The 14,869-nt window shown below is 37.3% G+C and overlaps 1 protein-coding gene across 2 annotated transcripts in view; it reads left to right on the forward strand.

Moving 5' to 3' along the window:
- Positions 1-14,869, forward strand: part of SLC2A13 (solute carrier family 2 member 13) — a 169,320-nt gene that overhangs the window by 78,092 nt on the left and 76,359 nt on the right. The window lies entirely within an intron of this gene.

A 14,869-nucleotide genomic window follows, 5' to 3' on the forward strand; every position in this document is an offset into this window, starting at 1 on the left:
AAGAGCAAATGTAAAATACATTGCAGTAACATCTTACAGAGAGAGCTATGCCTAAGGGAGCAAGCTTGTTAGGAAATCATTAGGATAAAGATTTTAGTGATATCAAGAGCTACCATATTAAATGTTAGAGTAAATATCTGCCATCTATCACAAGGGGGGGAGGGGGAACCCCCAAACTCAGTCTTTTGAAATCGCAAAGGAGGGAAATCTGTAACGGCTAAAAAGAGACTTTATTAAAGAGAAATTGTAACCAAATGTGTCAAAGGTTTGGATGCAAAACTGGTAAGATATGCATAAAATGCAGAAGGCAGAGAAAGAGCTCTAAGAAATTCTTCAGGCACATCGGAAGCAAAAGACCTATTAGTCTCCAGGCCCAGTAAGGATCAAGACATTGTGAGAACACTAGCAGAAGATAGGTCTTTAGCACCAAATCTTACAAAGATTCTTTTTAACTTTGTGTTAATTTTAGACAGTATACGAAGCTTGAACAGGAGCTTACTTAAGATGTCTCAGATGGTCTGTTTCAAATTCAAGTGTTATGAGAAGAACTTTTGGAACAAGCTGATGAAAATGAGTAATAACGAATTGCCTGGACTAATCAGGGTACACCCAACAGGTCTGGAGTAATTCGAATACATAATCACTGAATTTGGAAATGTAGCATAATCTGCATGAAGCTACAGCCAGAAAGCTTTATTTCTGTCCTTATAAAAATTAAGTAAAACTGTCATATAATCAAATAAGATGATGTGTGGTTATAAATATGAAAAGTGAACATGTACGTGGAGAATATAAAATAATAAAGAAGAGCCAACACGATTGTTGTAGACAGATTATACCTTGCCGACTGGTTGGATGTGACTTCATGGTCACATTAGAACTACATAGCCCATGTGAACTAACCATCCTAGTTCACGACAGCTGCTACCAAAGTTTCCTGAAGAAACCAGATGGTCACAAAGGTAAGAGAGAAGCCCTCTCAGGTAAATAACTTTTTAAATAGGAGGGAAAACAAGGATAAGAATAAAAGATCAGTTATCACAAGTCAAGAGTAGGCTCCTACAGGGATTTACATGGAGTTCTTTCCTGCTTTAGTAAGTCTGTGAAAGGGGCCAACCAGCAAACTAACAGCTTGTACTCGTACACCATTCACCCTATTAAGACCCCAAATCTGTGAATGTGAACAGTTGTGGGAAGATAATACAAGATAACAAATTAATAAAATAGTAAGTGCATTAACTATGCCATATTATATAATAATGCTTGCAGGAGGGAACTGGCAAACTAACATGCATGGCAGTCTAAATTGTTTCTATTCAAAAAAGAGGTCTTGAGGTTGCATTATAGTTCTATACAGACATCGTGAAGACATCCATGACTGATCTGGAATAGTACAAACAATTGCAGGTGTCCTTTCTTTTAGTAAGGATAAACCAGATTATATATGGGGAAAGAGATACTTGTATTTGAACAGGACAGTTAGGACTCTGCAGCTTGGAGAAGAAACGAGTTCAGAAGAAACACAAGAGGCGTATAAAGCTACTAATGTTATAGAGAAGATGGGGAGAGAGTGATTATTCATCGTTTCTTATAACACAGTTCCTAGCTCTTACCCAGTAGTAGGTCTAAAATAAACATTTTTGCATTCATAATTACATAGTGGAACTCATTACCACAGGATGTTACAGATGCCAAATGTAAAAGTAAGTTTATAAGTTACTTCGGGAAACTTAAATAATAAACATTATTAAAAGGTTATTAAACATGATGTGGATGCAACCTCTGGCCCAGGACAGTCACTCTCACATTTTTGTTCTTACTGTTTTAGGATGCCTTATTAGACCACAACAAAAAATTGACAGTTCACAAGGTTTACGACACTGGCAGGTTGACTTTTGTTTGTTTAAACTTTATTTTGCGTTTTAAAATCTCAAACTCCTTTCTATGTAGGAGGCTTTGCAAACAGTTTGGAATTGACCTATTTTGCTTGTGGATGTGTAGGAGGACAGAATTACAACTATAAAACATAGTTGAATCTTAGTTTTAAAGTAAGAAAATGCCTATAATAAACACACGAAGGCACTGTTGTTAAAGGACTGGCTTGTAAACCATTTTCAGTATCCAGTATATTTTAAATAATCCAGTATAACGAAATTTTTAGTTGTCAGATATGCGAGACAAACATTCTCCTATGAAGGGACATTTTTCAAATATAAGTGAGCAGCTGGCTATTGATGGTTTGCTTACGTAGAAGTTGATGATTGCTTTTTAATGCAGTAATTAAATGGTACCTTAAGGAACTGTCAGATTGTATTAACTCTGCAAACACTTTTTTTCCTCTCTCTAATATTTAGTTGTGTCATTCTGGGATTGCTGTTCTGTTGCAGCAGTGAAACAGGCAGTGGTTATGGTTGGAGATTGTAAGATTATGTGAATTTTCCTTCAGTAGCTTTGCAAATTCCTTTACCAAAAAGAGGCACACAAGATGTTTTGATTGTTGGTGTTCACTGTAACTTTGGTGCTGCTGTGAGTCCTCTTTTCCTGGTTGTCCCCTTTCTCCATATGTATTTCCATGGGACTCTTCTGCACTGTGACCAGTTAACGCAATTGGCCCTGACTTGTTTTTATTTTCTGGCTTGAGGCTTTCCACTATTTCTGATATAAAAGCATTTGTTAAATCTTGTATTTTCCTGTAAGAAAGTGAGGCCATAGGAGGGAGTTTATGTGTCTCTGAAAATCTCATAAAAAATAATAATCAAATCACCATGCAGGAAAGTGAAATGAAAGGAAGAAAACAGTTGTGGAATGATTAATACTTCCCCAATTTGTATATGCTTTACTGAGTAACTCTTCTATTTAAGAAAAGAAAAGTTTGAATCAAAAAGTATGAGTGTTAGAGGCAGGAAATTATACAGAGGAAATTTGCAGGGGCCTAAAAATAATCACTGAGTGTACCCAGTAATAGAAGAGATCCTGAAAAGCAGAAAAATACCTACAAGAAATATATGGAGACAATGATAAAAGCTTCCATGCTTAAGAGTTCAGAAATCTGTTACATATTTTCTGATTGAAAATTGGATATCAGTAGTGAAGCTAATGAGAGCAACAAAGTCTATGTGTAGTTGGATTTCTCTTGAGGGTGGGAAGAGGAAAACTAGAAGTATGTTTGTAAGGATTGCTGAGGACTGTGCTCTGTCCACCTCATTGTGCAATAAACTGATCCAGTTTTTGCACAGAAACAGTTTTATATTGTATTTGCATCAGCCATGTATGTGCATGACATCCAGCCGTGAGGAACCAGAAGCCCTCATCACAAACAAGATGTTACTGAACTGGTGAGAACAGCATGCAGAGCAACCTCTGCATTGAGGAGGTGGATCTAAAAGAGAAAGTGAAATGTAAAAGTAGGCTAAGGAGATTGTGACTCGCACAGGAACAAATTCTAGCATGATAAATTTAGTCAGTTAAAAGAGTAAAGCTCACTGATCTATTGCTTTGGTTCCTTTTTTTTCCTAAGAACAGGGGTACTACTGCTGTTGATAGAGTACCTGAAGTAGAAAAAATGTTTCCTTTTTCTCATGGCTTTTGCCAGCTTAACTGACCTATAAAAGATAAAGCCATACAGTTTTAGACAAGCATCTCTCACTCTGGTGCAAGCAGTCTGGAACAGTTTAGCTTTTCAGTTTCTTATCATTCCGGTATTTTTTCATCTTTAAAATGGAAGCTCACTGTTTCAAGCCTGGAGCCACAAATGTGGGTGACAGGAGACTGAAAAAGGCCCTGTGAAGGAAGTTATATTCCAGGAAAGCGGTTTTCTACAGATTAGCTTTTAAATAGTAACATATCCCAGAATTTTGTTCAAACAGCAATGTGCAGATATTTTCAAGCCCGCAGTGGCCCATAGTTAAAACCTGGGGGAGGAGGACCATTTTAAGGTAAAACTCGAAGCTAAATTTCCCCATAATTTTTTTCTTTAAAAAAGTAAAACATTATTTAAATGAGAAAGAAATTCCTTTGTTGGGGGTGGGAGGAAGAGGCATCTTGAAGGATTTGACTGTTTTGGATTGTTTGGTGAAAAACATGAATAGAACACATGGATGTTAGCTACCTGCTCACGTTCCTGCAGGACTAGATCTTCTGAAAATGTTTCTGGTACTGTGCAGCTTCATTGCAGTCAAAAAAAACCCCAAACTATGGAGAAGAAAGCTTTTGGAAAAAATCCCAAGTTATCTTGGATGCTGAGCAGTAATTTAGCTGTAACTGGAGGGAGTTCAGTATTGTCTTGTCAGAACTGCACATAGGTCGTGTGGCCTGTGCTGGAGTCCCTGCTGCTCTTTTGGGGAGTTGCTAGTTTTGAGCGAGCTGATGGATGTTCACACAGGCTGCCCGTGCCCTCAAGACCACAAATCTGAGATAAGATTTGAAGAGGCAGCTGTAGATCTTTATTGTTCTTATTCTCACGGAACTTTAAGTGGACTTGAAAGCCAAACAAAATATTTTGTTCTGCGGTTGAAACACTAAGCTTGATATGATGCTAATTTTGTAATTTGCCATTATCTTTTCACATTGTGTTTGAAAAGCTTTCTGCCTCAAAAAAGTTGTATAATGTGTCAATAGGGAGACCTCATGGCCTTCAGTGTTTTTGTTAAGCTTGCTTTTTTGCTCTTGTATGTGATCTGTTATTCCTAATTAATAAAGTGGGGTTTTATTGTTATGATATACTTGAATCTCATAAAAGTTAAGTAAATCCACATGTGAAATATATTGGTGTTTGGATTTGGTCCACAGATGCTTTTGAGCTCTAATAGTCTTGCTTTTTTAATCTGAGCAAGCAAACAAAAGAACAAGAAAAATGAGATGATAAAAATAAGTGCCTTTTTTCAACTGGCAGGAAATAGGGAGTGGAAGAAAATACTATACAGAGAAGTAAAAAAGCTCAAATTAATGAGAGAGTAAAAAAAATAAAAGAAAGATGGAAAAGACAAAAGAGTACAAGAGGAGGTTATGTAACAAGTAGAAATTGAGGGTTTGAAGATAAATGAAGAATATTGAAACAATTAACATGAAAAGTGAACAAATATCGTGCTGAATATAAATGAGAGAGTGAAAGAGACAGGAGTGGGACTAGGAAGAAACCAGGATACTTCTGGAGTTTAATAGAGGCTAGAGAGGAGTTCAATGGAAGTAAAGCACATTTCCCAGCAGCTTTAGTTGCTGGGTCTATTGTGCAGCAATTGCAGAGCTGGAACCCACCAGGAGCCGTAAACCTTCGCTTCAGTTCGCTGAAGCGAGTGTGCGGCAGCATGTACCTCTCTGTAGCCTTAGGACTGAGCAGTACTCATAGCAGCACTTGGTATTTCTGCTGGACAGGGATGTGTGATTTAACCCCCAGAGGGATGGTGGAAGTCAAGACTGAGAAACTTGCCTTTAAATCCCAGTTTTTCAACTTTTTAAAAATAAAATAGGTAGCATAGGACAGTGACTGGAGGTAAACCTTTCAGGTTTTTGTTAAAGATTATTGAATAAATGTTTTGTGAGTTACAGCACAAGTAGTAGCAACCTTCCCTACTCTTTCAGCATCAACAGCCATAGACATATTTATAATGAACAAATTAACGTATTTACCAATTATGAAAGATTAATAATGAATAAGTTCGTCATTGAAACGAGACTTTGCTAGAGCATTGACTGTTCATTTGGCTATTGGAAAATAGTTGTTGAGATCTGTAAGCAAAAGTTCTACTAGTAAAACATAATGGTGGTTCACATTTTTCTTGCAGTTTGTATTCAAGCACTGAATTTTAAGGTTGTATACATTTCTATTGTGTTCTCTGGCTGTGCATTTTAAAACAAAATCCAGAAAGTAGCATACTTTATTAAAAATAAAAAATTAAAAAGGGAACAAACAAAACAAAACCCAAAACTCACACAATGCTAAAATGTCATCCAAGCTGCACAGCAGTTCCTGAAAAACACTATGTCTTTTGTTGTGGTCTCCACTTGGATTTAAATTGGGCCACAGTAATTACCAAGCAGACTGCCATGTAGCCTTTATTTTTGCATGGCCATAACTTGTTGCCTGTTGTTCTTGACTACCCTCAGACCCAGCTGTGCATTAAGTCTGACTGAAGGAGGGACAATTACATTAATGTTTCTTCAGATACGAACTTTCTAATGTTGTCAGGATAATTGAGAAGTCTTGGTAACTGGCAAGTCTAAGTTTTCTCTGATGACTCCATAACATTAAGACTGCTACCTGCTTAGGTTTTCATCCTTCCATATTTTTTTGTGAGTAAACAGTTTGTATCTTTCTTTTAAATTTTTCATTTTCTCCTTAGGCTTTAGAAGATGAGTAATAAAAAAACCCAACAACCCTGTGTTGCAAATCCACTTGCTTTTCAAATAATAACCCATTTAATATTTTATTAGGTTTTAATAAATCCATCCAATAATGTTTTTTGGAGAAGTGACCCTTCATTGTACCATGTTATATTTATATTTCAGCTGCTTTATGTAGTACTGTCTGAAAACTAATAATGTAAAAAACTTCAGTTGAGAAAGGAGATGCACCTTTGGACTTACATAGCATACAGATGTTTTTTAGACAGACTGAAAATGTTTTTGGAAAAACAACTAAACAGAAGTCAAGCACACTAAGAAAGGGGACTCTCCTGTTATACCAAATGTCTGTTGTATGTGCTGTACAGAAATAATGTGATTAACTTATAACAGCTCTTGAGAGGGAAAAATTGCTGTTAATAGATAAAGTAATTTCATATTAGTTAGTGTAAAACATTCTAAATGAGAGTTTATGGAAGCTGCCTGTATTGGTTTCATAGTGCTGGAAGGAAAATGAGATCCTAACTCTGGTATTTTGAAAGGTTTGCACATTCACCAGCCATTTTTCTATAGGCAGTGTACTGTTAGCACAGCTGAGCTGGTTTCTTTTTAAATGAAGAGTGTATTAAAAATAAAATAAAAATATCCTCCAAACGGCTAATAGTCACCAACTTGTTCTTATTGGACACTAGTTTATTGTATAGAAACCAGCCTATATGATAGTAGTGGGGTTTTTTTTATTCCTTAAATCCTCCCCCTCCTAAATTGGCAGGTCTGAACTGAACAGTTAGTTTCTTTGTGGAAATTTGTCCACTTAAGTTTGGAAAATCATCATACAGCCTAAAGAGAGAAGCATTGGCTTGTGAACTGTGACCAAGGACAAACATTCAGAGATGAAAGTGTTGCTTGAAGTACGGGGCCTTAGGTTGGGAGAAAAGGTTTATAATCCAGCAGTTAAGATGCTGATGGACTGTGTAACAGAAACCTTAATCACCCTTTCATCAAATGCTGTCTACAAGGACAAGTGGCAGTGTTTGTAGTAGCTGGGAAGTGGCCGTGTTGTCAGTGTCGAAGCTTTCCGTTCCCGCTTTCTGTTTGCCATCACACCCCCCCGAGCGCAGGGCGAGGAGCAATCTGACCCTAGTTTCTCCAGATACTGCTCTGATGTTGTTTCTTCTTCTCCGGCATTAGAAAATACATTAGAAAAAAGGTGGGAGGGGAATACTACCTGGTAAGGAGAGTGTGCCTTAGTAAGTCTGCTAGGAAGTGGCTGAAACATAAATGTGTTCATGACGGGATGTCAAAAGCTGTATCCAAGAGCTAAAACCAAACAAGCAAACAAACCATTAGCCGGCTAAGGAAAACTGCAGCAGGTCTGAGAAAAGAACAACAAAACTCTGTTCCACAGGGGTGAAACAGGCGCTGCTGACTGCTTCAGTCATGAATTGACATGACCTGCAGAAGTCCTAGCCCTTCCGGACGAGAAGGTGGTGGGTGGTAGTGAGGGTTGGTATTTAGGGTCGCAGAGAGTATGGGGAGAGGGAACAGCAGGTCATACTGCTGGACAACTTAAATAGCTCTAAACCTGTGCAAGAACTGTGAGGAATAGTTAGACCTTAGCCTTTGTTTTGATTTTGTACTTAGCCAGCAAACTGCAAGACCAAGTGATCTAGATGTGCTTGAGGCATAAGAAGGCTGTTTGGTAAACTTAAACTTTAGCCGTATCATGACAGCCTTAAAAAGGTTCGTGTATCCTTTGCTGCGTGTTGAAGACAACTCCTGTGCTTTAGAGGTTTTGTTCAGAGTGAAACATTTGTCGTAAGTATTCTTGTGTGTCCTTGTTGGAGATGACCTACAGAACCCTGAGCAGCTTCAGAGTTTAATGGTTTAGCTCCAAAGGCTGAAATCTATCAGTTGAAATAATTGTTGGAGAGTGTTTAGGATAGAAGTAGGAGAGTATATCAGTGTTAAAAACATGTCACCTGTGTATAGGTGTTGCTAGCACTAAAACTACACTATGCTAAGTTTCCACTTAAAAATAATGTTAAAAAAGGAAGTGGATGGATCTTTCTTCTCCTATTGTGCTGACCTTGAGTGATGGCCAGAAATTAATCTGAGTCAGTTGAAAAGTATAAATTTGTAATTCACTGTAAAACAAACAGAAACTTACATCTTGAGTTATTTGGACACCATACACCAAACTTCAAGGTTCCCTCTCAGGCTGAAGCTTCTCACTGCTAATGCCAGTTCTCTGTATATCTCATGTTCTCATTCCTTTTGAGATAGAAAAGGAAAATCAGAGCTTTAAGCCATTTAAAGGGGAGGAAAAAAAAAGATGCCAAACAAGCCAGTGAATCATGTTGGAGTTGTTAACTAAATTAAAGCTGTAAATTGTAAATCTTATTTAAGAAGCTGTTTGCTTTGTCAGTCTAACTAGCCAGATGTTTTGGAAGATACATCTTTGTCCTGAGTGTTGGAGATCAAAGAATAGGTAGTTCAGATATAAAAGTTTTGAAGGTTTGAGTACCAAGAAGATCAGGGAAGTAGTTCAAGATGTTATATAGTGGGAGTAATGGGGTGAAATTAAGTAAAATCTAGCATGATTATCAGAACATAGTTTAGTGGTTAGAGATGTTAGGTTGAGTGTCTCGAGGGAAGTAGGAAACATTCATCATCTCTAATTGCTTAAACTGTTATAACAATAGAGAATGTATTAGCAGTAACATATCTGGGTTTTTTTGGTTTTGGAATTACTAGACGTACAGTAGAAGATGAGAATAAGTAAATGTAAAGGCTGATTTCCTTTAATTTAAACATGTACATCCCACCTCTATTCTGATAATTGTCATAATCTGTCCATTTATTATTTAAAAAAATACAACAACAGCAACACCCCCAAACCCAGACAAACTTCAAAAAATCCTAGACTGCCATACTCATTAAATGACATTGAGGTGGATGTTTATGTGCATTATAATTTTTCTCAGATTTAAAAATAAATTATCAAAAACCTTTTCAAATTGTAAAGGAAGCAGGTTCAGGGTGCTGATGTGCGGTACTGTAATGGGTACTTAACTGTAGGCTGTCATTCTGTTTTGAAACACTGGAACTTTTTTTTTTTCTCTTCTCTTTCATAAATCTTTAAATATTAGTCCTTTGCTTATGTCTCTGGTGCTGAGCACTTGGTTGTAGAGATTTTGTGTTGGATTTTTTTTCTTCTCCAAACCTGGACCTTTAAAGCAATGAGTTGCAGAGCTACCACATGAAATATTTCTTTTTTTGCTGGTCTTTCTTGAGTTCTGTCTTGGGTTAGTGACTAGAATAATATATACTGAAGAATGAAATAGTGTAAGTAAAACTAAACCTCATGGTATGACAGCAGCAAATTATTAGCCACAGTCTGGACCCGTCTAGTAGAGGGTCTGCCTGACAGTTCCGTTACTTTTATAACGTTGCATATGTATTAAAAAGGATTCTTCTTGGTATTAATTGACACTTCAATTAAAAAAAATATTAAAAATCCCCGACAAAACCCGAAGTCAAGTGTCTTTAATAAATCAGCATTTTTATGTAATCCTTTCACAGAAGTAAATTCCTCTTAAGTTTTGTGTTGAAGGTTACTGATACAAAGGCTTGTAATAGTTTCATTTGGAAATATTACTTGGTTTTATAACATGCTCAAAAGACACATGTTAAAAGAAATGTATAGGAGTTAACAAGTTATTTTAAAAGAAATCCTGCTATCTGTCTTGTCATTTGGAACATGCTTTATTTTTAATGAAATCTGATCAGCAGGGATTATGTGCACAAGTACACAATTGGCCCCCCAATTTTTCATATAAATTAATGTGACCTTCAGGGGTAAACCAGCCAGTATGTTGAGACATTTGTATGAAAACATTGAAAAGCAGCTAACAGTCCTGCTGATTTTACTTATGTTTTGTTGTGTTTTGCCTTAGTGTGATTTTCGTAAATAGTAAGTGATAAAATCTGTTGCTATAGTTCTTCAGGTTGTGAAAGCATATTTAAATAAGGATTGCCACTTTGAAGAAAAAAACAAACTATCTATTTAAAGAATAAATTTATTCAAACTAATATTTTCTACCATTTATTTTGATGGTATGGAATGATTTGTGTCTTTAATTAGAAATTTTTCCCAATGTTTTTGCTTTTGGCTTCTATTCTCCCTTTTGCCTGTAGTGAAGTCATGATACTGTTTGATTTCTATCTGTTGCCTTGGTAATAACTCACGTCACAAATCCAGTATTAACTTCACTGCAGGGCCATACAGGAGGAAATGTGTCAACTTCATGAGTGAGAGCAAAAGTCTTTGCTAAAACATACGGCTTGGATTATTAGCAATTATGGTGAAGCAGTTACATGAAGTTAAACGCCTTTGCTTTATGTCTAGTATATGCGTATATACACAGTGTAGCTGTTAAGTCAGTTAAATGCATCTCATTCATGTTGTTCATATGTAAAGCTGAGTAACGAAACAAAGTCAGAGCAGTGATGTGTCTAAATCATGAATGATTGCTGGAGGAACTTCCCTAAACAGCAATACTCGTTGGTTGGTTGGTTGTAACGTATTATTTATCTAGAGAGTTCCTGGAGCATAGTTTGGTCTCAACAGTTTTGCTTGTGCTACTACCTTTCTAATAATCTTGTAAAAATTCCATTCTTATGCAATTGTTAATGTTTAATATGCATCATTTTGTTAAACTGTCCATATTTGTTATCTCTAGCAAAAGCAATTTTTTTATTTCAAGACCTGTCAGGAAATCAGATATTAATCAATGGCCAATCTAATTATTTTTTTTCCTTAAGGTACAGTAGAATAGTAAGGGGAGAACTTTTTGTTTGTGTCATAGGTTTACTCACTTCTGAAAACCTATAAGGCATGTATTATTCAAATGTTGGACTGTATTCTTAGCAATAAGAAAGTGTCTCCTCCTTAGATGAAACCCGCGGAATATATAAATGTGAAACAATTCAAAGCTCGCAATGTAACCAATCTTGAAAAGACACAAAATTAAAGTATAAAAGGTCAACTGGTTAGATGCTGCCTGATACAGCAACATGAACAACCTCAGTGAAATCTGTTACTGATCCCATTCAAATACAGAGTAAGAGATATGATGCCCTTTAGGTATGTTTATTCACCTTTACTTTAAGGGCGTAGGAACTGCTTCTGTAAATTGGGTTCTTTGGAGTCTGTCAATAAGAGTTAAGCTGCAGCAGGCTAGTCAAAATGCCTTGTACCACAGAGCTTGAGACACACACACACACACAAAAAAAAAAAGGTTGAAGGGTTATGTGCAATGCAGAGATTTACCATAAAGGCAAATAGTTCAGAAATGGATCGTAAATGAAACACAATGGCAATCTAAAGGCTAATCGAGACTTTGTTATACTGAGCAATCTGCAAAACAAAGATCACTATGGTCAAAATAACCCATATGGAAGGTGTGGTGTGGAGCACAGTCACCAGAGAGAAAGAAAATAAGAAATCACCAGAGACTCTGAATTCCTCTGCACGGTGAGAAGGTATGCTGTGCGTAAGGGCAGCGGGGAGGAGTGGTGACAGGGAGAGGCCAGGGAGGGAATGGGCTATCAGGGCGGATAAATGGCACTTGGCTTCTCATCTTTGGAGGGGCTGGCTCTTACCTGGAGTGTCTTCCACGATCAGGTGTTGTCAGAGCTGGAGGAGTTCAAGTTTGAGCCTAAGCCCCTGCAGATGAGGGGGGACTCACCTGTGACCGCTTTAAATGGTTCAGGTTTTTTTCCCCAGACTGCTAATAAGTCTATGGGAGGTAATATCACCTCAATGAGTGATTCTGGAACTTTTTAATGACAGAGCAAAATCTGTTTATGATATTTTATTTCCTTTTAATAGTCACTTGCTTGTTGCACTCACAGAAAGCATGTTTTACAAGCATCCTGGGAATAGAAGAAAATTGTGAGACTACATTATTATCAGTAGAATGTCATGTATTTTACAGAGGTGGCTAATTATTGTCTATATTTTACAAGGGAAAAGTAAAGCAGAGAAATACTGGACCGCTGATGCAAACTTCTGCTCGCTGAAGGCCCCTTTCTCACCTTAACTTGAATTTTTTTGTCAAGGTTATGAATGTAAGAGGTTTTTTGGTTTTTGGTTGGGTGTTTTTGTGTGGGTGTGTTTGGTTTTTTTGGTTGGTTTTTTTTTTTTTGTTAATTAGAAGGGAGAGAACCCTGTTAGAAGACAGGGGAGGGAAATAAAAGCACAACAAAAATAATCAGTTAAGACAATTTGAGCTTTCTTACCTCATTCTACTCCCTTTTCCTACTTACTCAGGATGTAGAGGTGCTGGAGAGTGTCCAGAAAAGGGCAACTGGTGAAGAAAAGGAGCTGGTGAAGGGTCTGGAGGAGAAGTCCTACGAGGAGCAGCTGAGGGAACTGGAGTTGTTCAGTCTGGAGAAAAAGAGACCCTGGGGGGCGGGGGGAACCTCATGACTCTCTGCAGCTCCCCAAAAGGAGGCTGTAGGCGGGAGGGGGGGGGGTCGGTCGGTCTCCCAGATAACAAGCGACAGGACAAAAGCAAACGGCCTCAAGCTGTGCCAGGGGAGGTTTAGATTGGATAATAGGAAATGTTTTTTCATGGAAAGGGTGGTCAAGCACTGGAACAGGCTGCCCAGGGAGGTGGTGGAATCGCCATCCCTGCAGGTGTTCAAGTGTTAGTGACGTGGTTTAGTGATGGGCTTGGCAGTCCTGGGTTAACAGTTGGCCTTGATCTCAGAGGTCTTTCCCAGCCTAAATGATTCTATGATTCTATGATTATTTCTATGGTATGTTTGCAGACTGGGGAAGGATAATAGAAAAATGAGCAGTTAAACTTTATAAGTTGGCAACTTAACGTTTTCAGCTTCAGGTCTTTAAATCATGGATTTAGTACAAAATACTTAAATTAGTTCTTGAAAACAAGTGAAAGTTGACAAAAATCAAAGCCTTCTGTGTACTAAGGAAATACTTGTAGCCCTTGTATGTTGGTGAGAGGTGGAAACAGGTAAAAGTACTGAAAAAAGTACAGAAACACACCCTGGCATCCAGGGCTGTAAGGAACAGTAAAACTTGGGCTAATTGGCTATTTTTAAACAAACTTTTGAATGTAACTGTCTAAAATCTCCTTCTGTGCTACATCTGAGGCCTTAACAGAGTGTGAGAGCAAGGGACTGAAACAGTGTGTAACTGCAATTTAATACTGCAGTAAGATGCAAACCACTAAATCTTAGCAGTATGCTGAGGCAGCAGCTTTGTCCCATTTGCACACAGGAGCAGAAGAAAAGGGATCTTGTGAGAATGAGAAGTGTAAATTATGCTTGTTAGTGATGTCACTTTTTCAGTTTCACGTTCCAGAAATTTTAGATGTTTCAACAACCATCTTAATATTTAAGAACAAACTTCAAATTTTGTTTCAGGTGAGATATGCCTATAATGTCATTTGTTTGTAGTAGATATAAAGACAGGATACGGGCTGGTGTTGTTTCTGGTTCATGTAGCAACGGAGAGTGACTTATTAGTGAAACAGGATGGCTTCTAAGGGAACCATGTACTTATTCCAAGTCATATTCCTTTCATTTCTGTTTCATATATTTGTAGAGAAATAATCACTCTGTTAAAAATTTTATAGTTTAAAAATTATCAAATACATTACAGTAGTCTCTTCTACCTTATATGCTTTATTGGAATTTTGAGTAAGTAAAATTAGTGAAACTTAGCCCTTTGTATTTTCTAGGGTATATGGTCCTATTTTAAATGCTTGTATCATACAGCAAAACATAATTTTTTGGTGATTCATGTCACATTGTGGCAAATGAACTCAGGCACTGCCAGAATTCTGAACAGATAGAGAAACAGGATTTCTTGTAGCTACATGTATAAAATATGATTGACTGTACTGAGATCTAGATCATAGGCTCTGCAAGATACCGATCAGATCTCCATAGGTATTTGGATCTTAATGTTTATTGATTTATGACATTTACTTAAACTAGCTAGAAAATAATTTAAACAAATGCTCATATTGCCAAATTCCTTTTCTCTGTAAACTCTGGTCTGATCACTTCCTCTTTAAGCACGTCTGTAAAAGATTCTGTTACCCAATTGTATCTTCAATTCTGCTTGAGCTACTGCAGCTCCTTGCATAGAAGTTACGGATGTCGCCATCTGTGCAAACTCCTCAATGCAGGAATGCATATAAACTAGGCAATAAATATAGGTAAGCAGTTTGAGATGGTAGACTTGCATCCAGTTTTGGAAATCTAGACAATGCTAGAGAGGAAAATAAAAATGGAAATAGAGAAAGAAAGAAGAAAAACACATTAGCTGAGGTGTACTGTGCTTTAATATGTACTGGAAAGCTTCTGCTGGAAAAAGAAATCAATTCCATGGTTAGAAGCTTAGCTCCCTTGCCCTTCCTCTCAGCAGAATCTAAGAGCCATGTTTAGGTTTTTGCTTTTTGAAAACTGAACAAGTAGCTCTTGGTCATCC

Source organism: Falco peregrinus, chromosome 6 (assembly GCF_023634155.1).
Source record: "Falco peregrinus isolate bFalPer1 chromosome 6, bFalPer1.pri, whole genome shotgun sequence".
In the NCBI taxonomy this organism is placed as follows: domain Eukaryota; kingdom Metazoa; phylum Chordata; class Aves; order Falconiformes; family Falconidae; genus Falco; species Falco peregrinus.